The sequence below is a fragment of the Rhinoderma darwinii genome, chromosome 5 (assembly GCF_050947455.1).
Source record: "Rhinoderma darwinii isolate aRhiDar2 chromosome 5, aRhiDar2.hap1, whole genome shotgun sequence".
Classification (NCBI taxonomy): domain Eukaryota; kingdom Metazoa; phylum Chordata; class Amphibia; order Anura; family Rhinodermatidae; genus Rhinoderma; species Rhinoderma darwinii.
In genome coordinates, this window is record NC_134691.1 from 208,852,357 (window position 1) to 208,880,254 (window position 27,898).

Sequence of the window (27,898 nt, forward strand, 5' to 3'; positions counted from 1 at the left end):
TTGGCAATTTCTCGCATGGAATAGCCTTCATTTCTAAGAACAAGAATAGACTGTCGAGTTTCACATGAAAGCTCTCTTTTTATAGCCATTTTTATAGCCATTTAATCAAACCCACAAATGTAATACTCCAGATTCTCAACTAGCTCAAAGGAAGGTCAGTTTTATAGCTCTTCTAAACAGAAAAACTGTTTACAGCGGTGCTAACATAATTGCACAAGGGTTTTCAAGTGTTTTATAATCATCCATTAGCCTTCTAACACAGTTAGCAAACACAATGTACCATTAGAACACTGGAGTGATGGTTGCTGGAAATGGGCCTCTATACAGCTATGTAGATATTGCATTAAAAACCAGACGTTTGCAGCTAGAATAGTCATTTAGCACATTAACAATGTATAGAGTGTATTTCTGATGAATTTAATGTTATCTTCATTGAAAAAAACTGTGCTTTCCTTTCAAAAATAAGGAAATTTCTAAGTGACCCTAAACTTTTGAACGGTAGTGTATATTTATTTGCATTGTGCACAGAGAAATAAGTATTTGATCCCCTACCAACCATTAAGAGTTCAGCCTCCTCCAGACCAGTTACACGCTCCAAATCAACTTGGTGCCTGCATTAAAGACAGCTGTCTTACCTGTATAAAAGACTCCTGTCCACAGACTCCATTAATCAGTCTGACTCTAACCTCTACAACAGGGGCAAGACCAAAGAGCTTTCTAAGGATGTCAGGGACAAGATCATAGACCTGCACAAGGCTGGAATGGGCTACAAAACCATAAGTAAGACGCTGGGTGAGAAGGAGACAACTGTTGGTGCAATAGGAAGAAAATGGAAGACATACAAAATGACTGTCAATCGATATCGATCTGGGGCTCCATGCAAAATCTCACCTCGTGGGGTATCCTTGATCCTGAGGAAGGTGAGAGCTCAGCCGAAAACTACACGGGGGGGAACTTGTTAATGATCTCAAGGCTGCTGGGACCACAGTCACCAAGAAAACCATTGGTAACACATTACACCGTAATGGATTAAAATCCTGCAGTGCCCGCAAGGTCCCCCTGCTCAAGAAGGCACATGTACAGGCCCGTCTGAAGTTTGCAAATGAACATCTGGATGATTCTGAGAGTGATTGGGAGAAGGTGCTGTGGTCAGATGAGACTAAAATTGAGCTCTTTGGCATTAACTCAACTCGCCGTGTTTGGAGGAAGAGAAATGTTGCCTATGACCCAAAGAACACCGTCCCCACTGTCAAGCATGGAGGTGGAAACATTATGTTTTGGGGGTGTTTCTCTGCTAAGGGCACAGGACTACTTCACCGCATCAATGGGAGAATGGATGGAGCCATGTACCGTAAAAATCCTGAGTGACAACCTCCTTCCCTCCACCGGGACATTAAAAATGGCTCGTGGCTGGGTCTTCCAGCACGACAATGACCCGAAACATACAGCCAAGGCAACAAAGGAGTGGCTCAAAAAGAAGCACATTAAGGTCATGGAGTGGCCTAGCCAGTCTCCAGTCCTTAATCCCATCGAAAACTTATGGAGGGAGCTGAAGATCCGAGTTGCCAAGCGACAGCCTCGAAATCTTAATGATTTACAGATGATCTGCAAAGAGGAGTGGGCCAAAATTCCATCTAACATGTGTGCAAACCTCATCATCAACTACAAAAAACGTCTGACTGCTGTGCTTGCCAACAAGGGTTTTGCCACCAAGTATTAAGTCTTGTTTGCCAAAGGGATCAAATACTTATTTCTCTGTGCATAATGCAAATAAATATATATAATTTTGACTATGTGATTTTCTGTTTTTATTTTTTATATAATCTATCTCTCACTGGTAAAATTAACCTATCCTAAAAGTTCTAGACTGTTCATGTCTTTGACAGTGGGCAAACTTACAAAATCAGCAAGGGATCAAATACTTATTTCCTTCACTGTAGCTGTACATCGATTGCGCCAATGCACTTGCAAATCCAAAGTACAGTTACGTGGTTCTGCGCCAAGGGGTTAATGAATCTCAAAAGTTTTTAGAATTATATTAATGCCAAAAAGAAAAAAAAAACGGATTTTAACCACTTAGTGACTACCCATAGGTGTTTTTACGGTGGCTACTAACAGGCTTTATTCTGATGCATGTGCCTTTTTATGGCACTGCATCAGAATAAATCTGAGCGGCTGGCAGCAGACCTGCTCAAAGGGTGGGGGATCTAAATCAGTATCGATCCGCCCGTTAAACCTTTCAAATGCGGTGGTCAATATCGACCGCCACATGTGAGTGGTTTTAGAGGGAGGGGGGCTTCCTCTCTCACCCCACCAGCACAACCGCTATGCGATCGTGGGGTGCCTTTTTCCACTTACAAAATGCTTTATTATAAGAAAAAAGTAAAAAAATTACACATATTTGGGATCGCTGTGTCCGTAACGACCCCAATTATAAAGCTATTACATTATTTAACCCACATGGCGAACGCTGTAAAAAAACTAAAATAAAAAAACAATGCCAGAATTGCTGTTTTCTGTTGATCCTGCCTTCAAATTTTTTTTATAAAAAGTGATCAAATAGTCGTAAGTACTCCAAAATGGTAGCTATAAAAACTACAAGTCGTCCCGCAAAAGCCCTCATACAGGTAGAGCTTTAATCACATCTGCGTCAGAGCTCCGTTCAAGTTTTCCGTTTGCACCACCATTGATTTCAATGGTGACGGATCCAGTGCAAATTGTTTCAGTTTCTCTACGTTGTGCAAGGGTTACGTCATTTTGACGGAAGCAAAACCATAATCTACTACGGTATTGTTTCTGTCAAAACTATGGAACCCTTGCACAACAGAGACAAACAGAAACCATTTGCTCCGAATCCGTCACCATTGAAATCAATGTTGATGCAAACGGAAACTTATGGTTTCCATTTGTTTCAGTCAGGGTTCCGTTCATGGGTTCCGCTGATTAATAGCTCTGACGGAACCTCTGAACGGAGCCCTGACGCAGATGGGAACAAAGCCTTTGACGGCAGAAAAATAAAAAAGTTATGGCTCTTAGAATATGGTGACACAAAAACAAATAATTTTGAAAAGAATGTGTTTTACTGTGTAAAAGTAGTAAAATATAGGAAAACTATATACATTTGGTATTGTCGCAATTGTAACAACCCGCTGAGTAAAGTTATTATTTTATTTATACCACAAGATAAACCGCGTAAATTTAGGACGCAAAAAAGAGTGGAGAAATTGCTGGGTTTTATTTCTATTCCCCGCAAAAAAAGTTAATAAAAGTTAATCAACAAAATATATGTACCCCAAAGTGATGCTTTTAAAAAATCCAACTTGTCCCACAAAAGTCCTTGTACAGCTTTGTCGACGGAAAAATAAAAAAGTTATAGCTCTTTGAATGTGACAATAGAAAACCGTAAAAAATAGCTTGGTTATTAACCCCTTCCCGCTCCAGGAGGTACTATTAGGTCATGCTGAGCGCATCGTTCGCGCTCAGTGACCTAATAGTACGTCCTGGGAATAACCGCCATTTTGCCCCCCCCCCTTCCTGTCACATTTATGAAAAGCAGTCCTTTCATTATTAAAAAAATAAATAAAAAAAATAAACTATACATAATTGGTAACGCCACATCCATAACGGCCTCACCACCAAAAGTATTTAGTTATTCATCCCGCGCGGTGAACGCCGTAAAAGAAAATAATAATAAATTATACCAGAATCATAATTTTTTGGTCACTTCACCTCCCAAAAAAACAGAATAAAAAGAGATCAAAAAGTCGCATGTACCCAAAAATGGTACTGATCTAAACAACATTTAGTTTAGCAAAAACAAGCCCTCACACAGCTTTCTTGATGGAAAAATAAAAAAGTTATAGCTCTAAGAAATTTTTTTTTATTGTGCAAACGCCATAAGACAAAAAAAACTATAAACATATTGTATCTCTGTAATCGTATCACCGAGCAGAATAAAGTGAATGCCATTTATAGTGCACGATGAACACTAACAAAAAGGAATAAAAAAAAGAATTGTAGAATTGCTGTTTTTTGGTCACCACGCCGAAAACTACAATGAATTTCTCAAGCCGTCTAGATTCCAAAATGCAGTCCCTTTTATGGTATGTTCACACGCTGAGCCAAAAACTTCTGAAAATACGGAGCTGTTTTCAAGGGAAAACAGCATCTGATTTTCAGACGTTTTTTGAGCAACTCGCGTTTTTCGCGGCCATTTTTGGAGCGGTTTTCAATAGTCTATGAGAAAACGTCTCCAAAAACGTCCCAAGAAGTGTCCTGCACTTCTTTTGACGAGGCTGTAATTTTACGCGTCGTCTTTTGACAGTGACGCGTAAAATGACAGGTCGTCGGCACAGTACATCGGCAAACCCATTGAAATGAATGGCCAGATGTTTGCCGACGTATTGGAGCCGTTTTTTCAGACGTAATTCGAGGCGTAAAACACCTCCATTACGTCTGAAAATAGGTCGTATGAACCCAGCCTTAGGCCTGGTTTACACGAGCGTGTGCGTTTTGCGGACGCAAAAAACGTGGCGTTTTGCGTGCACAAAAGGCACTTAACAGCTCCGTGTGTCAGCCCTGTATGATGCGCGGCTGCGTGATTTTCGCACAGCCGCCATCATGACACTCCGTTTGGATGTTTGTCAACAGAAAAGCACGTGGTGCTTTTCTGTTTGCAAACATACTTTTGACTGCTGTTGCGCGAATCACGCGCATCCCACGGAAGTGCTTCCGTGTGGTGCGCGTGATTTTCACGCACCCATTGACTTCAATGGGTGCGTGATGCGCGAACAGCGCACAAATATAGGACATGTCGTGAGTTTTTTTCAGCAGACTCAGGCCTCGTTTACACGAGCGTGATATACGTCCGTGCGACGCGCGTGCTTTTCACGCGTGTCGTACGGACCTATGTAAGTCTATGGGGGCATGCAGACAGTCCGTGAGTTTTGCTCAGCGTGAGTCCGCTGAAAAAAACTCACGACATGTCCTATATTTGTGCGCTAATCGCGCATCACGCACCCATTGAAGTCAATGGGTGCGTGAAAATCACGAGCACCACACGGAAGCACTTCCGTGGGATGCGCGCGATTCGCGCAACAGCAGTCAAAAGTATGTTTGCAAACAGAAAAGCACCATGTGCTTTTCTGTTGACAAACATCCAAACGGAGTGTCATCATGATGGCGGCTGCGCGAAAATCACGCAGCCGCGCATCATACAGGGCTGACACACGGAGCTGTTAAGTGCCTTTTGCGCACGCAAAACGCCGTGTTTTTTGCGTGCGCAAAACGCACACGCTCGTGTAAACCAGGCCTCACACTGAGCAAAACTCACGGACTGTCTGATTGCCCCCATAGACTTACATAGGTCCGTACGACGCGCGTGAAAAGCACGCGCGTCGCACGGACGTATATCACGCTCGTGTAAACGAGGCCTTAAGGTGAACAATACAGCAAAATCTACATGCCAAATAACACTCCTGCCTTTCTGAGCCCTGCCATTTGTCCAACCAACAGTTTATGACCATATATGCCGTAATCGTGAGAAATTGCTTTTCAAGTGTTGGGGTGCTTTTTCTCCTTTATTCCTTGTAAAAATTAAAAATTTGTACCTTTTATAGGAAAAATTTGATTTTTCAATTGCACAGTCTAATTCCACAAAATGCAGCAAAAAAACTGTGAGGTCTAAATGCTCACTATACCCCTAGATAAATTCCTTGAGGTGTGTAGTTTGCCAAATGGGGTCACTTTTGGGATGTTTCCACTGTTTTGGCACCACAAGAGCCCTTCAAACCCGACATGGTGCCTAGAATATTTTCTAATAAAAAGGAGGCCTCAAAATCCACTAGGTGCTCCTTTGCTTCGGAGGCCGGTGCTTCAGTCCATTACCACACTAGGGCCACATGTGGGATATTTCTAAAAAAACTGCAGCATCTGGGCAATAAATATTGAGATGCGTTTCTCTTGTTAAAAGTTCTGTTCTACATGCAAAAATTTAAAAAAACCTCTACTTTGCTTTAAATTCCTGTGAAACACCAAATAGGTTAAAAGAAACTTCCAAATAATTTGAGGGGTCTAGTTTTTAAAATGGGGTGTTTTATGGGCAGTTTCTAATATATAGGCCCCTCAAAGTCACTTCAGACTGGTATCTAAAAAAAAAAAGCTTTTGAAGTTTTCTTCAAAATATGAGAAATTGCTGTTTATGTTCTAAGGGTATGTTTACATGCCCTATTTACAGACGTAATTCAGCCGTTTTACGCCTCGAATTACGGCCGAAAAAACTGCTTTTTTTTTACGCACCGCTGTCAAAAGACGGCGCGTAAAAAGACGCCCGCCTCAAAAAAGTGCATGTCACTACTTGGGACGTAATTGGAGCCGTTTTTCATTGACTCCAATTACGTCCGTAAAAGACGCCGCGAAAAACGAGTGCACTTGTCAAAACATCTGAAATTCATGAGCTGTTTTCGCCTTAAAACAGCTCCGTCATTTCAGACGTGATTAGCGTTGCCGTGTGAACATACCCTAAAGCCTTATAACATCCTAGAAAAATTAAATTTTCAAAAAATTATGCCAACATATATTAGACATATGGGAAACTAGTAACTATTTTGTGTGGTATTACTATCTGTCCTACAAGCAGATATACTTAAATTAAGAAAAATTCACATTTTTCAAATAGCGACCAAATTTTACCACTAACATTAAGTCCAATGTGTCATGAGAAAACAGTCTCCGAATTGGTTGGATAGGTATAAGCATTCCAGAATTCTTGCCACATAAAGTGACACATGTTGGATTTAAAAAATGGGCTTTGAGCCTTAAGGCCCAAGCTAGGCTGCGTCCTTAAGGGGTTAAAGATGACCATGGAAATATAATTGTAGAGAACAGGAAAGTTGAGATGATTAAACACGTACTTTCATTGGTGTTCACCGATGAACTGCAAGTACTAGATATTCAGGCAGACAGTAAGGCCTCATGCACACGACTGTAGCCATGTGCACGGCGTGCTTTTCGGGTCGGACGGCCACGGAGTGTCACCCGCGGGCCGTGCACATGGCCGCGTGTATTCATTTCTTTGAGCCTGGACTGCAAAACACGGCCGTAATAAGACATGTTCATTCTTTTTGCGGTCCAGGCTCCTGGGCCATGCATGGACGGTGGAAACCACGGTCGTGTGCATGGGCCCACTGAAATGAATGGGGCCGCAATTCACCCGCAGATTTACGGGTGAATTGGGGCCGCAAACATAAGATCGTGTGCATGGAGCCTAATAAAGGTTCTCCACCCAATATTACATACTTAACCCCCTCATGTACCATTCCATTCGCTGCGAGTGTAAACTGTGTATTACTGGTGACACCTTACATTAACGGCCAGGAACAGAGATCGCTCTGATGCTGGCCGTTCAACCACTTAGATGCTGCGGTCAATAGCGACCTCGGCATCTGAGCCGATAGAAAGAAGGGGCGGTGCCCTCCGACGGCTCATCGTCCCCCTCCTCCGCGACGTGATTGGGGGTGCCGATGGCAGTCATGGCAGCCCGGGGGCTTAATGAAGGCTCCCAGGTCTGCCTTCTTTTTCTCTGGCAGGGCTTAACAGGAGCCTGTAAAAAGGCCAATATACTGCAATACATTTATTATTGCAGTATATTAAAGCAGCAATCTGACGATCGCTGGTTCAAATCTCCTAGGGGGACTAATAAAAAACTATTACAAAAATGTAATTCACTTTTCAGTACTCTACAAAAAAATATATATATATGACAAGCTAAAAAAGAAATTTTCCTCTAAAGTAATGCTAAAAATAAAAAATTGGTATCAACGCGTTTGTAAAAGTCCAAACTACTGCAATATAACAACCAAATTATGCAACTCAGCTCTCTACTTACTGAAATATCTCAACAAGGAGATGAACAACCGGAGCAGGTAAAAAAGAGGTGAAATCCTCAACACCACAAAAAAACAGAGACAAATTGATAGTTTTTTACCGCTCTGACGGTTGTAGATGTAAAGTCTGAAGTGTCCATCAAGGGTTTGACCTTCCCCCAGCTAGCATGCAATATAACGTTTAGCTCACACTGTGAAAACCGTAAAAAAAAATAAATGAAGAAAACACCAGAATCGCAGTTTTTTTTGTTTTTTTTATCACCTTAGAACTAAAATGGTGCCAATAAAAACTACAGCTTGTCCCGCAAAAAACAAGCCCTCATACCGCTCAAGCAACGAATAAATAAAAACGTTATGGCTCTCAGATGTGGTGACACAAAACACATTTATTTTTTTGGCAGTCCCATAGAAATGAATGGAGCGGTGGACGAGCATTCGCAGTACTGCTCCATTCATATGGGGCTCCCAGGAACAACAAGGTAAGCCCGTTCTCGTAATCGGTGGGGACCCCAACTGATCAGATATGTATCATCTATCCACAGGATAGGTGATAAAGATTGCTTATAGATAAAAAATGCTTTAACCTTCTCGCTGCAGCCACTTTTGACCTTCCTGACAGTCGTATTTTTCAATTCTGACATGCCTCAGTTTATGTGGTAATAAATTTGGAATGCTTTTACCTATCCAAGCTCGGAGATTGTTTTCACATGGCACATTGAACTTTGTTACTGGTAAAATTTGGTTGATACACTTAGTATTTAATTGTGAAAAACAACCACATTTTGTGAAAAATTTGCAAAAACATGCATTTTGATAAATTTAAATGTATCTTCTTGTAAGGGCGGATTTACACGAGCGTGTGTGTTTTGCGCACGCAAAAACAGCAGCGTTTTGCATGCGCAAAAGGCACTTGACCGCTCAATGTGTCATGTTCATATGGATGCGCGGCTGCGTGTTTTTCACGCAGCCACCATCATTATGACACTCCGTTTTGATGTTTGTAAACAGAAAAGCACGTGGTGCTTTTCTGTTTACATTCATTCTTTTACTGCTGTTGCGCGAATAACGTTCGTCCCACGGAAGTGCTTCCGTGTGGTGCGCGTGATTTTCACGCACCCATTGACTTCAATGGGTGTGTGATGCGCGAAAAGCGCCGAAATATAGAACATGTCGTGAGTTTTACGCAGTGGACTCACGCTGCGCAAAAACCACGGACAGTCTGCACTGCCCCATGGACTAGCATAGGTCCGTGCGACCCGCGTGAAAACCACGCGGGTTGCATGGACGTATATCACGTTCGTGTAAATCCGCCCTCAGACAGATGGTTATACCACACCAAATTGTTGCTAAATAACATTTCCCATATGTCTACTTTAGATTGGCATCATTTTTTGAACATCCTTTTATTTTTCTAGGACGGTACAAGGCTTAGGGTATGTTTACATGGCAGCGTCCGTTACGGCTGAAATTACGGTGCTGTTTTCAGGAGAAAACAGCTCCGTAATTTCAGCTGTCATGGCATGTTGAGGCGCTTTTTGCTGCGTCCATTACGGACATAAATGGAGCTGTTTTTCCATATAGTCAATGGAAAACGGCTCCATTTACATCTGAAGAAGTGACAGGCACTTCTTTGACACGGGCGTCTTTTTTACGCCCCGCCTTTTGACAGCGGGGCGTAAAAAAAATGACCGTCGGAACAGAACATCGTAAGACCCATTCAAATGAATGGGCAGATGTTTGCCGACGCTATTGAGCCGCTAAAACGCCCGAATTACGTCCATAAATAGTGTGTGTGAACCCAGCCTTAGGACTTTAGCAGCAATTTCTGACATTTTCAAGAAAATTTCAAAAGGCTATTTTTACAGGGATGAATTCAGTTGTGAAGTGGCTTTGAGGGGTCCATGCAATACAAACCCCCATAAATCCCACCATTTTAAAACCTGAACACCTCAAAGTATTCAAAACAGAATTTAGATAGTTGCTTAACCCTGTAATGATGGGGTAGGGAGACAGACAGGTGAGCCCTAATCTACCCGCCACTCAGTCCCTGCCTACTTGCAACGGCCCGTCCTAGGCGACGGTGTACAACTGGGCGACGGTCCCTACTCTCACTATGTGCACAACAGACAGACAGACAAGGGTACAAAGAAGCTAAGGGAAAAGGGGCAGATGCCCACGGCAACACCGTGAGCTACAAGAATAGTGAACGAGCCGAGTCAAACGCAGAGCAAGAGAGTAGTCAGTAAAGCCAGGGTCAATATGAAGCAGAGGACAAATAGTACAAGCAGCAGCAAGAGGCAGGAAACAAGCAGAATCACAGGCAAAGGAGAAGCAGGAAATGAAGGTATAAATAGACAGAGGGCGGGAGCTAGCTCCGTCTGGCCAGGCTGTCATAGGCTCTCCCACTCCTCAGCCTCCCAGCCTGAGTGGTAGAAGAAGGAGTCACTCTATCAGACTTAGGAGCAGGTGCAGACTGACTAACCACGGGCGTCGACACAGAAGCTGTGTCTGGCAGATCCTTTACAAACCCTTTATGCGTTTCACAACAATTAAAGCAATGTAGAGGTGAAATTTACATATTATTTTTTTTTTACTGAAATTCATTTTTAATCCATTTTTCTGTAACACAGAAGGTTTTACCAGAGAAACACAACTCAATATTTATTGCCCAGATTCTGCAGTTTTTAGAAATATCCCACATGTGGCCCTAGTGTAATAATGGACTGAAACACAGTCCTCAGAAGCAAAGGAGCTTCTTTTATTATAATATATTTTAGGCACCATGTCCGGTTTGAAGAGGTCTTGAGATGCCAAAACAAAGTAAATACCCCAAAAAGACCCCATTTTGGAAACTACACCCCTCAAGGAATTCATCTAGGGGTGTAGTGAGCAGTGAAAATATTTTTTTTTCAATAAGATATAACTTTAGCACAACATTTTTATTTTTCTCAACAACTAAAGGAGAAAAAGTACCCCAGCATTTGTAAAGCAACAGAGTACGGAAATATCCCATATGTGGTAATATACTGCTGTTTGGGCACGCAGTAGGGCTCAGAAGGGAAGTGTAGATTTGGCTTTTGGAGTGTAGATTTTGCTGTATTGGCTTCTGGTCGCTATGTCGCATTTGCAAAGCCCCGAAGGGGGAAAAAACAGTGGAAACCGCCCAGAAGTGACCTCATTTTGGAAACTACACCCCCCAAGGTATTCACTTAGGGGTGTAGTGAGTATGTTAACCCTGCAGATGTTGCCCAGCTTGTGCCACCATGAAAAGACAGCTCTCTAATTATTATGCTGTGTTTCCCGGTTTTAGAATCACCCTACATGTGGCACTAATCTTTTGCCTGGACATTCGACCAGGCTCAGGAGTGAAAGAGTACCATGCGAAGTTGAGGCCTAATTTGGCAATTTAAAAAGTATTGGTTCACAATTGCAGAGGTTCTGATGTGAAATAATAAAAGAAACCCCTAAAAAGTGACCCCATTTTGCAAACTACACCCCTCAAGGCATTTATTAAGGGGTGTCGTTAGCATTTTCACCCCAAAGACCTTTTCCATAAATGATTTTCGCTGCGGATGGTGCAAAGTAAAAATTACAATTTTTCCCTAGATATGCCATTTCAGTGGCAAATATGTTGTGCTCAGCTTGTGCCACTGGAGACACAAACCCAAAAATTGTTAAAAGGGTTCTCCCGGGTATGGCGATGCCATATATGTGGAAGTAAACTGCTGTTTTGGCACAGTGTAGGGCTCAGAAGGGAGGGAGCACCATTTGGATTTTGGAGCGTGGTTTTGCTTGGCAGTAGTTTTGTTTGGAGTATTACTGGTATTTTAGATTAGAATGTGGGATCGTATGTAAACTGGGCAGAGTACATCAGGGACAAAGTCAGGTGGTATAATAATGGGGTAAAAAAATACAGTAAAATAATCCATAGATGTGTGTTACGCTGTGACACAATCCTTTCTGCACAGGCCGGTGTCGCACTGATAAATGGTCCTTTCTTATCCCCATTTTGGTCCACACTCCGCACCTTTGCAGTCTTGGGAATTTTGCTGGGAAGTGTTGTCCTGGTATAATGCGGATGCCCTCGCTTCCAGCAGGTGTGTTTGGGTCCTACCCTTCCTGGTTCCCTAATTTTAGGGCCTTGATAACTCGCCCCTTGAAACTCGCCCCAACTGCATATTTTTTCTTTCCTGATTTATAGGAGCCTTTATTTTTTCATAGACGTAGTTGTATGGGTGTATTTGTTATTATTTTTTTTGCAGGACGAGCTGTAGTTTTTATTAGTACCATTTTGGGGTACATGTGACTTTTTGATCGCTTTTTAGCCTATTTTTTGGGAGGCAAGGTGACCAAAAAACAGCAATTCTGGCATAGTTTTTTCAGTTGTTTTTTTTTATACAGCGTTCACCATGCGTTATAAATTACATGTTAACTTTATTCTGCGGGTCAGTACGATTCCGGCGATACCAAATTTCTAGAAACTTTTTAATGTTTTACAATTTTTTGCACAATAAAATTACTTTTGTAAAAAGAATTTATTTTTTCTGTCGCCATTTTGTGAGAACCATACCATTTTAATTTTGTCGACGACTAAGCTTTATGAGGGCTTGGTTTTTGCGGGACGGCTTGTAGTTTTTATAGGTACCATTTTTAGATAAATGGAACTTTTTGATCACTTTTTATTCCAATTTTTGGAATGCAAGGTGACCAAAAGCCAACAATTCTGGCAATGTTTTTTTAGGTTGTTTTTCTTTTTTTTTACAGCGTTCACCGCCTAGGGGGCTTCCGTAGCCGGCAGACCGGGAGGCCAGTATAGGCCTCCGATTGCCATCTGCACCCCGACGATCTCGTCACTGGGGTGTCAATTGGCTACAAACTCCTTAAATGCTTTTGACCACTGCATTTAAGGGGTTAATGGTGGGGATCGGAGCTAACTTCGATCTCCGCCATTACAGTAGGGTGCCAGCTGTAACATACAGCTGACACCCAGGGATGATGGCAGGGATTCTGCTTCTGAGCTGTGGTGCTGCGGCAAAGTGGATGAGATAAAACAAATCTCATCCACACGCTGCGTAAATACTGAGCGGAAAAGACACCCAGAAATTTACCTGCGGTGCGGAACTTTATTCCGCAGCATGTCAATTGTATTTGTGTAAACGCTGCTTATTTGTTGATATCAATGGGGAGGTAAAACCCGCAACAAATTGCAGTTGTTGCGTTTTTTTGTGGCGGATTCGCAGCATTCAAAAACAACTCAGAAAAAAAAAAATCTTATACTTACCCAGGAGTCTGTGTTTCTTCCTCCAGGCCAGCCTCATGGGATGATGTTCCATCCCATGTGAACTCAGCCTAATGGTTCACAATTGCAGGTCTCTGATGTGAAATAATATAATAAACCCCTGAGAAGTGATCTCATTTTGAAAACTACACCCCTCAAGGCATTTATTAAGGGGTGTAGTGAGCATTTTGAACCCACAGGTGTTTCATAAAATTTATTGGAATTGGGCCATGAAAATTAAAAAAATATATATTTTTTAATAATATGAAGTTTTAGCTCAAACTTTTTTATTTCCACTAATAATTCAGGACAAAAAGCACACCACAGGTCCACAGGTGTTTTTCAGAAATGAATGCACAGCGGATGAAGCAAAGTTAAAATAGCAATTTTTCCACTAATATGCCATTTCAGTGCGCAAGATGTTGTGCCCAGCTTGTGACACTGGAGACAAATACCCCATAAATTGTTGAGCAAAATCTCCCGGGGTTGGGTGATGCCATAAATGTTGATATAACCAGTTGTTTGGGCACATTGTATGGCTCAGAAGGGAGGGAGCGCCATTAGGTTTATAGAGCGCGGATTTTCCTTGGTAGTAGCTCTATTTGGAGATTAAGGGCTTGTCCACACGTAACGTAATTGCTGCAGAAAATTTCTGCAGCAATTCCGTTGAAAATAGCAGACTGCGGCAAAAACGCACCATTTCCTGAATTTTTTTACTACAGAAAATGTGGAATATTTTGCTGCGTTTTTCTCAATGCTGGGAGATGGTGACATCTCCTCTGTAAAACGCAGCAACTCAGTCCACTTTCCGCAGCAGGAATTGACATGCTGCAGTACGAGAAATACACACCGCAAGTCAATTTCTGCTCGGAATATTTACGCAGCGTGTGGATGAGATTACTTGGATGCTTCTGTATTCTGCTGCGTATCTTCCGTCCGCAATTCCAGACGGAAAATACGCAGCAATTTCGATACGTGTGGACGAGCCCTTACTGGTATTTCAGTTTATAACGTGGAGGCAAATGTAAGCTGTGGTGAGTAGATCAGGGCATAATAGTGTGGTATAATAAAAGGGTAAATAATACAATTATCCATAGATGTGTGGTACGCTGAGAAGAAATCCGTTATGCACAGGCCATTGTCGCACTGATAACATCCTTTCTTATCCCCCTTTTGTAACGCTCTGCATCTTTTTTGGGACCTTTCCTCTTTTGTAGTTTAGAAAACTTTGCTGCAAAAGTGTTGCCCGGTATATTACGGGCGCAGTCACTTTCTGGTTCCTGGGCATTGATAACCCCTTCTTGAAACTGAAGGAATGTTCCCCTCTGGTCTGCACATCAGGATGTTTTTATATGTATTACAGTTTTTGCACAATAAACTCACTTTTTTAAACAATCATTTGTTTTCTGTCGCCATATTCTAAAAGCAATACATTTTTTTCTTTTTGCGTCGACGAAAAGGTGTGAGGCCTTGCTTTTTGCAGAACGGCTGTAATTTTTATTAGAACCATTTTGGGGTAAATCCGACTTTTTGATCACCTTTTATTCTATTTTTTTGGGAGGACGTGTGATGAAAAAACGAACAATTCTGACAATGTTTTTCATATTTTTTTTAAGGGATTCACTGTGCGAGATAAATAACATGCCAGTTTTATAGTCGTTACGGATGTAACAATATCAATTATGTATATTTTTCTTATTTTTCCAATAATAAAAGACTTATTGGTACGACGAAAGTCGGGATGGGGTTAATGCGACTTATTTGACGCCACTATCCAGACGCTGGTAAAAGTCTGGGTCGTGGAGTCAATAAGACTCAGAGTGCTCCTCTTCTCACTCCTTTTCTCGAAAAAATTAAATAAAAAAAATAAAAACACCCCATCCCCATATGTGACAATCAGAGAGCAAGTAGGCTGTGATTGAAAAGAAGGGGGGTGATAACATGAACATATAAGACTGCTTGTGTTCACCGTGCTGCCCACTGCATTATTTCTTCTCCAGTTGATAGACTTAGGGATCATGTACACGACCGTAGCCGTGTGCACGGCCGTGATTTTCGGGTCGGCCAGCTGCGGACTGTCAGCCGCGAGCCGCCCACAAATCGCGGGACATGTTCATGGCCACGGCCATTATTTTTAGTGAGCCCGGACCGCAGAACACGGCCGTAATAAGACAGGTCCGTTCTTTCTGCGGTGCGGGCTCCCGGGCCGTGCACGGACCGTAAAAACTACGGTCGTGTGCATGGCCCCATAGAAATGAATGGGGCCGCAATTCTCCCGTGGATTTTCGGGGGAATTGCGGCCGCAAAAACACGTTCGTGTGCATGGGGCCTAAGGCGGGATTCACACGACCGGGTCGTTCCCGAGCCCGAGTGTCGGCCGGTAAAATCGCCCATTTTGCCCGGCCGGTTTGCATAAAGTTAGGCGGGATTCACACGACCGGGTCGCGTCCGAGCCCGAGTGCCGGCCGGTAAAATCGGCCATTCTGCCCGGCCGGTTTGCATAAAGTTATGCATCCGTGCCGGGCCGGGCAGATCCGGACAGTGACATCATCGGCAACTCCTGAAGGGGAATCCCCATGTGTTCGGGGATTCCGCTTCAGGAGTTTCCCCTGATGTCACTGCCCAGATATGGACAGAGACATCAAGCGCTCTGTCCAGGAGCGGAATCCCCGAACACACGGGGATTCCGCTCCTTCAAGGAGCTAAAGTGCGGCTAGCACATAGCAGAGCGGGGAGATACCTCCCTGCTCTGCTATAGTGGCGTCGCTGCAGTAGTAGCAGCCGCAGCAGCAGCTGCTGCTACTAGCGGCGCCATCGAAGGTGTCGCCGAGCCAGGGTGCTTTTAACAAGCAGGGGAAGGGAGCCAGCGCAGCGCTCCCTCCACCTGCTGTACACCCCGGCCCTGCAACACAGTGTACAGCGATGCCATTCGTCAGAATGGCATCAACTCCTCCTCCTCACATGCACTCTGCGCTGTGAGGAGGAGGAGATAGAGCACAAGCGCCGGGAAACCCGGCCATCACTCGGAACACATTCCGGTGATGGCCGTGTAATACCCGGCCCCATAGACTTCTATGCCGGGCGGCCGGGTGCCCGGGCAAAGATAGAGCATGTCCTATTTTTTGACGGCCGGATTTCCCGGCCGTCAAATAATCGGTCGTGTGAATAGCCCCATTAGGGGTCTATCATTCCTAATGCAGCCGGGTGCCGGCCGATTTATGAACGACCGGCACCCGGCCGGGAAACCCTGCCGTGTGAATGAGGCCTTACAGTCTCACTGTAGATTCCTGTATCTGGGTAACCTCTATACACCTGTCACAGGGCTCAATTCCTGCTGTGCCCAGATAGTGAGGAGGCATCATCAGAATTTGGTGAGAGACAGGATCATATGCTTTATGATCTGCTCAATAACACTCTATATTTACTATATTTACTGCTGGACACCAGAGGGCAGGTGCCAGGGGGCTGCACTATATGTGACTACCTATACTGTGGTTTTTTTTGGTGGCTTTGGCGGGAGGAAATGGGCGAGTTGTGGGCGATTATTTTTGTTAGACACAGGCAGTCTCCCTGTGTACTGAATTATTACCAGAAGCACTTCAGGGAGTTTAGGGATCCACAGCGGCAGGGTTACAGGATATCAGCAGCACAGAGAATGATGATGTGTAATGTAGGTGCCAGGGGTCCTCAGCTCCCAGACGCAGAAACCGCTCCGCAAAACTCGCCAAAAAACGTCCGAAAATGCCTCCCATTGATTTATCCGAGAACTGTAAAAATGTCTCGCGGGAGAAAGACGGGACATGCCCTATCTTCACACGATTACGCCTCTGACCTCCCATTGACATCAATGGGAGGCAGACAAAGCGTATTTCGCTGCGTTTTATGCCTGCGGCACTCAATGCCCGCGGGCGAAAAACGCAGCGAAAATCTGCGTCCAGGTAGAGGAAAATCTGCCTCAAACTTCAAAACTGAATTTTGAGGCAGATTTTCCGCCTGCAAAAAACTCAGTGTGAACCCGGCCTAATACAGACTGCCTGCCTGTGTCTAAGGCGAAGTTTACACGAACGTGTGCGTTTTGTGCGCGTTGCAGTTCCATGTGTCATCAGTGTTTGGTGCGTGGCTGCGTGATTTTCACACATATGCCTTCCTTATGACACGCGGTTTTGAGGTTTAGAAAAATAAATGAAGGAGGTGGTTTTATTTTTCCCTTCATTTCTTGATCTACTGTTGCGCGAATCACGCGCAGTACACGGAAGTGCGTCCGTGTGCTTCGCGTGATTTTCACGCACCCATTGACTTCAATGGGTGTGTGATGCACAAAAAATTCTCAAGTATAGGACATGTCGTGAGTTTCACGCAGCGGACACACGCTGCGTGAAAAACACGGAATGTCTGAATGTCACCATTGCCTTAAGGTCCGTGCGACGCGCGTGATTTTCACGCGCATATCATGGCCGTGAACTACGTTTGTGTGAATACGGCCTAACAGAAACAATTCTGCGTCAGCCCCCAAGTTCTGATCTCTCTTAAGAGATGCTAATAAATCAGGACCCTGGGATCATATCAAAGATCTCTAGCACAGAGTTTCCCCTTTGCAATAAAAAAAAGTCTGAGGTAAGGGGCCAGTGAATGTTTGGGAATGCAGTTACGTTTGTATGTGTATATTTCCCTACTTTAAAAAATGCCCCCATAAGGGCACATTCAGATGTGGCGGAATTGCTGTTGAATTCCGCTGAGGATAGTCCGCAGTGGAATTCTGCAGCAGCCGTTTTTTTCATTTGTTTCTATGCATTTTTAGTAAACTTAGTTCAGACGTTGCAGAAAATAACTGTGCGGAAATCAGGCTGCGGTGCAGAATTTTCCCTCCGCAACATGCTCATTCCATTGCGGAGAAGCAGCGGAATTTCACTGCGGAATTCAGCCTTTGCAATGCAAAAACTGAAATCTGTGGCAAGTCCGCTGTGATATCTGCAATGTCTGAATTACCTGTCAAATATGCAAATGTTGGTGCAGATTCGTTGCGTAATTGCCCCGAATCTGCACCAATATTTGCTGCGGAAAAATTCTGCTACGTCTGAACATGGCCTTAACAAGGCCAGTGGTGTGCCTCCAAAAACAATACCATGAGAATGTCTCCCCTAAACAATGTCTGCAGACTACCCCTCAAAAAGGTCAGCGGAGTGCCAACAAAAGGGCCAACAGCATATAAGAAGGTGCTATTACATGAGAATCACATGAGAAGTGAATGGGAGTTAGGCCAGATTCACGCGAACGAGTGCAAACTCGAACATTAAAAACGGCCATTTTTCACATCCGAGTCGCACACGTGCGGGACCCGTTTTCACGGATCCTTCATAGACTTGAGTCTATTGAGGGATCCGTGAAAACGGATGAAAACAGGACATGTCCTATATTTTCATGGGCCCTTCACACAGTCCGTTAAAACAACGGCCGTGTGAACAGCCCCATTGAAATACATGCATCCATGTGACGGCCATTAAAAAAACGGAAGTCATACGGACGTATAATACGTTCGTCTGAATTAGGCCTTAAAGAAACAGCGCAGTGGGGTGAACTACGCTGTTTCAGTAGCGCCCGAGTTCCAGAAATAGCGTAGTTAACCATGCTACGCTGTTTACATAACTCCCATTCGCTACTATGGGAGTTACGGAATCAGCGTAACTCACAGAGCTCTGCCGTTTCCGTAACTCCCGACCACCTCATCAGGAAGTGGCTGGGAATGAGAGGGAGCCAAGCAAGGTAGAACATGATCCAGAGACTCTGTTCTAGAGGTGGGAATCGCATCTATCGTACATTAATGGAATATCCCGTGGATATCCCTAAGGCCACATGCACACTTCCGTTAGCCATCGTACGGCCGCTAACGACGGACCCGTGAAACACGCACTGCACACGGATGGATTCCGTGTGCAGTCCGTTGTTTCAACGGACCAAATTAATTAAATGACCGAGACTGTTCCGTCAAAAACGGACAAGTGTAGGACACTGAAGAAGTAAGAAAATAACTGAAGTGGGCATGAGGCCTAAATGTCCAAAATGGGAAAACCCCTATAAATGTAACAATTATTTACATATTATTGTTACCAAAAAGAAGTGTAGCATTCGGCCTCCGGGTCTAGGGCACCATGTAATGGTCATATGGCCCTGATGACACACTATATATGTGTATATACTTATAAACACTACCTTTGTCATAGCGATGCATTATATACCTATAAATAATACACACAGGTACAGAATATGCACACGACTACGCTATTGCTTCTGGCAAAACGACGGATACGGGGCACAACAGAGACAAACGGAAACCACGAGCACCGGATCCGCCACCATTGAACTCAATGGTGATGGAAACGGAAACCTCTGGTTTCCGTTTGTGTCGGCTAAGGGTCCCGTTCTGATGGAAAGCTCTGACGGAACATCAGAACGGACCCCAACGCAGATGTGAACAGAGCCTCATATATATGTATATACTGAATTTATTTTATTTACGTATGGGGGCAATGTTATCAGTTATACATAAATACTTACCTTCCTACATAGGGAGCTTTTAACATCACATATACCTGTGTACTGTTGAATCGAATTATCACAAATTCTATACTCTCCTCGGCTAAAAATACTCCCTAAGGCCCCATGCACACCCATTCATTTCTATATCTAACGGACACCTTCCCATATTTACGCGAAGGTGTCTGCGCTGTAGAAACCTTCCGTAAAAAATAGGACATGTCCTATTTTTTTAGTTTACGGACCGTGCTCCCTTACTTCATGAGAGCACGGACCGTGATTAAGGGCAAAGTCGTGTGCATGGTGCCTAAAGGATGTGTAAAGCCCTGTTCACACAGTTTTTTGCAAGCAGAAAAAAATCTGCCTCAGAATTCCTTTAAGGGCATGACCACACATGGCGGAATTCCTCCGCAACTGTCCGCATCAATGCCGCACCTAATCCGGGTTGCGGATTACGGCTGCGGATCTGCACAAAATGTGCAGAAAATTGATGCGGACTAGCTGCTGCGGACTGCGGGAAAAGTGCTTCCCTTCTCCCTATCAGTGCAGGATAGAGAGAAGGGACAGCACTTTCCCTAGTGAAAGTAAAAGAAATTCATACTTACCGCCCGTTGTCTTTATGACGCGTCCCTCCTTCGGCATCCAGCCCGACCTCCCTGGATGACGCGCCAGTCCATGTGACCGCTGCAGCCTGTGCTTGGCCTGTGATTGGCTGCAGCCGTCACTTACACTGAAACGTCATCCTGGGAGGCCGGACTGGAGACAGAAACAGGGAGTTCTCGGTAAGTACGAACTTCATTTTTTTTTACAGATACATGTATATTGGGATCGGTAGTCACTGTCCCGGGTGCAGAAACAGTTACTGCCGATCGCTTAACTCTTTCAGCACCCTGGACAGTGACTATTTACTGACGTCTCCTAGCAACGCTCCCGTCATTACGGGAGCCCCATTGACTTCCTCAGTCTGGCTGTAGACCTAGAAATACATAGGTCCAGCCAGAATGAAGAAATGTCAAGTAAAAAAAGCAAGACGCATCCGCAGCACACATGACATGTGCATGACAGCTGCGGACTTCATTGCGGAACTTTGAATCTCCATTGAAGTCAATGGAGAAATTCCGCCATGAGTCCGCCACTGCTCCGCAACAGACAGAGCATGCTGCGGACACCAAATTCCGCTCCGCAGCCTATGCTCCGCAGCGGAATTGTACGCATCGTGTAAACGAACACTGCTAAATTAAAGTGAAAGTCAATGTAGAAACGGCTCCGCTGCGGATTAACGCTGCGGAGTGTCCGCAGCGGAATTTAAGTGCAATTCCGCCATGTGTGAACCCGCCCTAAGAATTTTGAGGCAGATTTTGAACTGCCTGCGTTTTTTCCATGTTTTCACTGCGTTCTTTTAAGCAAATGCAAGGACCGCAGACAAAAAACGCTCAGAATCGAGTGTCGCAGATTTTTTTCTGCTTACCATTGATTTCAATGGGAGGTCAGGGCAGAAACCTTAGCATAAAAGGACATGCCAATATTTATTTATTTATTTCCTGTGAGGTCAAAAGCCGCCCAGGAAAAAAAATGCCTCTGGATCCCATTGAAATCAATAGGGGGCAATTTCGGAAGTTTTTTGGCACTGATTCCGACGTGACTTCCGCACCAAAAAACTGTGTGAACTGACTCTAAACCTATGTAGTCTTTTAACAATGCGCAGCACACTGACCCATGAAATTCAATAGGGCTATTCATACATCCTTTATTTTTCACGTGTCCGTTGCGAGAAACCCACAGCATGTGCTATTCTGGTCCGTTTTTGTGGATCGCACTCGCCCATTAAAATCTATTGGTGTGTGAAAAAGACAGCCAGTACACAGACACCAGTTGATAAAGAAATGCAGAAAAAAAATGCAAAACCAGAAAGCACTTGCAGACGAGAAAAATGAATGACACATGGAACCCACACTGACGCAACGTTCCATTTTTTCACACGCAAAACGTACCTGCTCGTGTGAATAAAGCCGTAGGTTTTTGAAACCTGTTCCAAATTCATGAACTTAGGAATGGTATTAAGGTTTTACTGTGTGTAAGGCCCCATGCACACGACCGTAAAAACTAGCGTAATTACGGGCCCATAGACTTCTATTGGCCACGGATACCTCCCCGTATGCTTACGGGAAGGTGCCCGTGCCGTTGAAAAAGATAGAACATGTCCTATTTCAGGCCGTAATAACGGCACGGGCAGCCCATAGAAGTCTATGGGGCTCCCGTAATTACGGGAGCGTTGCTAGGCCACGTTAGTAAATAGTCACTGTCCAGGGTGCTGAAAGAGTTAAACGATCGGCAGTAACTGTCTCAGCACCCTGGACAGTGGCTACCAATCACAATATAGATAAAACTGTAAAAAAAAAAAAAACTCCCTGCTTCTTCCTCGAGTCCGGCCTCCTGGGATTACGTTACAGCCCATGTGACTGCTGCAACCAATCACAGGCCAATCACTGGCTGCAGCGGTCACATGGACTGCCGCGTCATCCAGGGAGGTCGGACTGGATGTCAAAAGAGGGACGCATCACCAAGACAACGGCCGGGTAAGTATGAATTTCTTTTACTTTTATTACGGAAAGGGCTGCCCCTTCTCTCTATCCTGCACTGATAGAGAGAAGGGGCTGCCGATTAGTGCAGTGCAATTTTGCAGCCAAAAACGTGCCCGTAAATACCGGTGGAATACGGGTGACACCGGACCCGTGTTTACGGGCACGGGTCCCTAAATACTGGTGCAATATGGGTCGAATACGTGTGACCAAGGACCCGTATTTACGCCAGTATTTACGGGTGGACAAAAATATGGTCATGTGCATGAGGCCTTAGGTTTCGTTCACCTCTGCGTTCCGATGTTCCGTCTGAGCTTTCCTTCAGAATGGAGTCCTGACTGACAAAAGGAAACCATAGTCTTCCATTTCCATCACCATTGATTTCAATGGTGACAGATCCGGTGCCAATGGTTTCCGTTTGTCGCTGTTGTTCAAGGGTTCGTTCATTTTGTTGGAATCAATAGCGCAGTTGACTCTGCATATGCAGCTGCCCATTCAGCCTGCTCAAGTCCAAGCTAGATCGTGGCTGGAGCCATAACCCTGGCCTTGTTTTAAAGCCAAGATGTGATCTAGACTGAGCTTAGAACCATTAGGACCAAGGACATATCCGTGACGTATGAAATACTGTACGTTCTTGGCAAGGAAAGGGTTAACGGAATGTTCCCATTTCAGATATTTATGGCGTAGCCACAGAATATACCATAAATATCTGATAGGAGTGTGTACCACTTCTGGGACCATGTGGAAAATGGGGTACCCCAATTGAGGCCGCCACAACCAAGACGGAAACAGTCGCATGCTCCTCTTTTTCCGTAACTCCCATAAAAGTGGATGGAGAGAGCCTCGTACATGGGTGGCCGCCTCTTTATTTGCTCTCCACCTGGATGCAGCAGACACTTCACCGGACGGGACGGTGGTGTTGGGACCCTATTCTCCACAATGGCGCGTGGGACCAACACCTATTAGACATTTATGGCAAATCCTCGGTGAATGTATAATATAATGTGCAATTTCACAAGGCCAAAAGCAGAAGACAGTGCAGAGAGAAACAATTAGAAAATTATATAAGAGTTTAATCACATGAAATTTCTATTATTGGCCGATAATTGAACATATTTATTAATCCGGTACCTATATGGTATTCATTTTTTACACTTCTAATATTCAAGACTTTTCAAGGCCCATTGGACAAAATGTCCCTGGATTTCTCACAGCCCCGGAAGTTGTGGGAATGCAGTGATGGTCCCGGCTAGGCAACGATGGGGAAACAGCACCCGAGCAAGAAAATATCACATGAGGTTCTCAATTTACAGAAACACCCCTGTGAACAACACCTCATTTACAGAGAAGCGTCCAGTGACCACCAACATCAGGGAGGCCATGTTTTCATGCTGAAAGGGTTGGTTATTTTGTTTTTTGGTTTGGTTTTTTTTCAAAATGGCCGGAGGATGTATCGTTTCTCTCACGACTGAATACACTATTGTGGTTGGGAGACCTATATTTTGACTGCATGTTTACAATTTTCTGTGAAGCTGAAACCAACATTATTTTAATAGTGAAAGCCTTGTGGTTTTTATCATTGCTGTACATGTTTGGGGACATGGGCTCCCTCCATCCCCTCCTCCATTGCACCTCCAATATTTTCATTTTATAAAGAATGAGGGGCGTTCTCCACACACCAGTAATAACTAAAAATATATAAAAAAAAAAAAAAAGCAATCTTCACATTGAGTAAAATGCTAACGCCAGCCTAGCAACCCCTGTTCCATGCGCCATGACTATCCCCCATAACAATAGCACCATAGACTATGCATATCATCAGTGCTGGACCGTGCGTGACACTGGACATATTTGCAGCTTATTTTACACGATAAACCAATCGTCCGCCCCCCGAGAGCAGATAACAAAGACATCTCTGAATATTTTCCTTACCGAAGGCCGCAGAATATTCTCCGAGGTGTTCAGCCAGCACAAAGGCGAGACGATGAAATCTCCAGAGCTGCCGCTAGTGACGGTGCTGATGGTGGCTGCTCTGTCTCAAAGGGCGATCCTGACCTTGCAGAGATGCAGAAGCAGCATCCTCCCTCTTGCTGCGGGTCTTTTCCTTACAGCAACCCACACCTTCCCATCCCGCCTTCTCCTTTCTTTTTCTCTCTATATCTTTATCCTCAAAATGTCCAGATTCCAAGCGGAATAGGTGATGAATTCATCGGCCACGGGCTTAATTCCAGGAGACCGGCGTTTCGTCTTTCTGCTATTGCCTAGCGTGTCATGAGATGAAGACGTGATCAAATTCTTCTTGTGTCTCGGCGCTGCTGCTGAGGAGAAGCTGCTCCTCTCAATTGGAGAAGATAAGCCGTACCGCCGCCCCTTTTCTCTAAATTGTCAGCAAGGCTAGGGGAGGAGACAAGTAACTACAAGCTGTGGACGAGACATGGAAGATGAATGCTGTGGCTTCCATAGAGATGAAATGACGGAGGCGCCTGGCCACGGAATGACAGCGCTCTCTACTGAATGGATAGACAGACTGTCAGCTCTGCTAACGCGCTATTCTAAGAACAGGTACACATGAGGCGATTCCGAAAACACAACCCCGACGTGTGGGCATGACATCATTAACTTCCACACGGTGCAAAACTACATACAAATGAGTGTCGAGGGTTGCAAGTCATTGTTCAATTGACAGTAAAATTCCATCATCATTAAAAAAAAAACAAGTAAGCCTCTACATAGTCTGAGTAGTCCGTGTTCACACAGTTAGGATTTGACGAGGATGCAGTCTCATCAAATCAGCTCTGCGTCCTATGCGACTGAAAGGGGGTTTTATACTTTATTGCCATGCAGTGGAAAAAAAGAGCGGGAAATAATGTCCATGCTGCTAACTCTAAAATCTGCTGTATACCTTTTATTGATACATATTCGGCACGGAAAAGCTGTGGAATAGCCCCAGTGAATTATAATGAGGCTATTCCATGCGGGAAGCCGCTGGAAAATCTGTAACGTGAACATACTCTTAGGCTGGGTTCACACTGAGTTTTTTGCAGGCGGAAAATCTGCCTGCACGCCGATTTTCGAGGCATTTTTCGCCTGCGGCCATTGAGCGCTGCGGGCAAAAAACGCAGCGAAATACGCTTTCTCTGCCTCCCATTGATGTCAATGGGAGGTCAGAGGCGTAAACGCCTGAAGATAGGGCATGTCCCTTCTTTTTCCCCATGAGACGTTTTTTTTGCTCGCGGGAAAAAAACGCCTCCGCCTCCCATTGAAATCAATGGGGGGCATTTTTGTTTTCATATTCAAAATTTTATTGATTTTAATATAAACAAGTACACACACAATCGGAAAAATGTGTCCCCTTAATAAAAAGAACATGACAATAAGGGCGCAGCCCAAACAGGAGAGTGAACATCACAAGCCGTAACAAGCGCAAAATACAACCACAGAAGTCTGAGGAGGCTTAAAGGAAGTGAGCATTGTAACACAAAGAAAAGAAAATACCCCAATGCAGCCACCCAGACATCCTAAAATGCAATGGTAATAGCAAGTAAGCGTAATCGCAGGAAGTAATGACCACTCGCAATAGACACAATAAGGGAAGGAAAAGATAGAATGGGAAACAAACACGGGTAGAGGAAAAAGAAAGGGAGGTCGTGGCGGACCTGGACTCCAGCACCGGAATATCATAGATAAAATTAGAAGAAGCAACCATGCGCCTGTCACAGATGTGGTTGGAGCAAACAAACCCTAAGGGTATGTTCACACGCACTATTTACGGACGTAATTCAGGCGCTTTACGCCTGGATTTACTGCCGAAAATACTGCTTGAAAGCGTCGGCAAACATCTGCCCATTCATTTGAATGGGTTTTACGATGAACTGTGCAGATGGCCATTTTTTTTACGCGCCGCTGTCAAAAGATGGTGTGTAAAAAAGATGTCCGCGTCAAAGAAGTGCATGTCACTTCTTGGGACGTAATTGGAGCCGTTTTCCATTGACGCCATAGAAAAACAGCTCCAATTACGTCCGTAATGGACGCTGCGAAAAACGCCTGCACTTGCCATTACGCCTGAAATTCACGAGCTGTTTTCCCAAAACAGCTCCGTAATTTCAGCCTTAACGGATGTGCACGTGTGAACATACCCTAATACACCGGCCTGTAGTCCCTACGGTGATGAAGTCTCATGGGGGAGGATGAATATCTCAGGTCACTGCATTGCGATAGGTGGAAGAAGAGAGGAACATAAGCCAGTGAGACCAAGTATCCTTGTACCGTATAGAAGTGGCCGGGGAATGAGCCAGAAGGTGCTCCATTCGCTGTATCAAAGCGACCTCCTGGAACCACTCATCCAACAGTGGAGGGACTGCAGTTTTCCACCTACGAGGGACAACCGATTTGGCGGCTTGGAGGAGATGTCTAATTAAGGAACATTTGTAAATGTGTAGCGGCATAGGGAACATGAATAAAAGGACCGCCTGAGGAGAATTAGGGACCGAAACCCCAGTAACTTCCAATATAATTTTAAGAACCGCCTCCCAAAAACTCCGCAAATTAGGGCAACTCCACCAAATGTGAGACATAGAAGCCCCCGTACCATATATGCAGGGCAGTGGGAACTCGATACCATGTAGAAATAAATTTGTAGCTAGTTTCCTGGGCTCAGATGGCTATTGAGGCCTTCTGGGAAAGGTAGAAACACTGTCTCCATTGAGCATCAGAGAATGTTGCGTTCAATTCTGTCTCCCACGCCCTGCAGATGGATGGGAGATGAGGGGATCGCTGGGATAGGTGTCGTTTATCGAGTATGGGGATGGCGTGTGCAGGGGACCGGGTGGAAACACATAACCGTTCGAAGTCAGTAAGCGGCCGGTGAAGATGAGGCCGGCACTTAGTGACACTATAAAAATGTTTTAACTGGGAGTATGCAAATATGTGATGTGGTGACGGTGTATCAGCTGAGCAGATCGTGGCCAGTGGGAGCAGAGATACATCAGAGAGAACCTGAGTGAAGTACATGGGGTTGGTGGAATACCTACCCAGGAAGGAGAGACTTGCCTCCCCGGCCGGAAAGGCAGGATTGTCAGTGACGGGGGTCAAAGGACCCAATGGGTCAACGAGTGAGCCCATCCTCCCAGAGGACCGCAGTGCCAAGAGGGTATGGAAAAGGAGGCGGAAGTCGGTCTATTCCCATACAGGGTCCAAGGCAGAGTAGAAAGGGTACGAGTACAAAGCTGTTGGGCTAAACGGACCCAGAGTTTAGAGTCATGATTGTGAAAAAAGTCTAGGACACGAGCATGACTTTACGCCAAATAGTAAAGGCAGCAGACCAACCCCATCCGCACCCCTGGAACGAGTAAGAATCGTCCTACTCAGGCGAGGACGACACGCTGGCCATATGAAGGAACCAAAACATTGTTGGATACGTAGCCAATCAGAGGATGGGATAGAGATAGGGATCGTCTGCAGGAGGTAGAGCAGTATGGGGAACAGTGACATTTTAATAATATTAATACAGCCAAACCAGGAGAATTCCTTTTTATTCCAAGAGGCCAGGTCTGTGCGAAATTTGGCCAGTAAAGGGACAAAGTTATTGGTGAACAGTTGGGAGAGATCAGAGCTTATACTTGCACCCA

General features: G+C 44.6%; 1 protein-coding gene across 4 annotated transcripts in view; it reads right to left on the minus strand.

The window, feature by feature from the left end:
• CTNND2 (catenin delta 2) overlaps window positions 1–24,771 on the minus strand; it is a 794,124-nt gene extending 769,353 nt beyond the window's left edge. For 2 of the 4 annotated variants that reach the window (XM_075826902.1, XM_075826899.1), the window contains exon 1: window positions 24,204–24,770. The gene's annotated coding sequence lies outside the window, so the exon portion shown is untranslated. Of the gene's footprint in view, window positions 1–24,203 lie in introns of all 4 variants that reach the window. The other 2 variants (XM_075826901.1, XM_075826900.1) reach the window with 2 other exon arrangements.
• Between the last annotated feature and the right edge of the window lie 3,127 nt (window positions 24,772–27,898).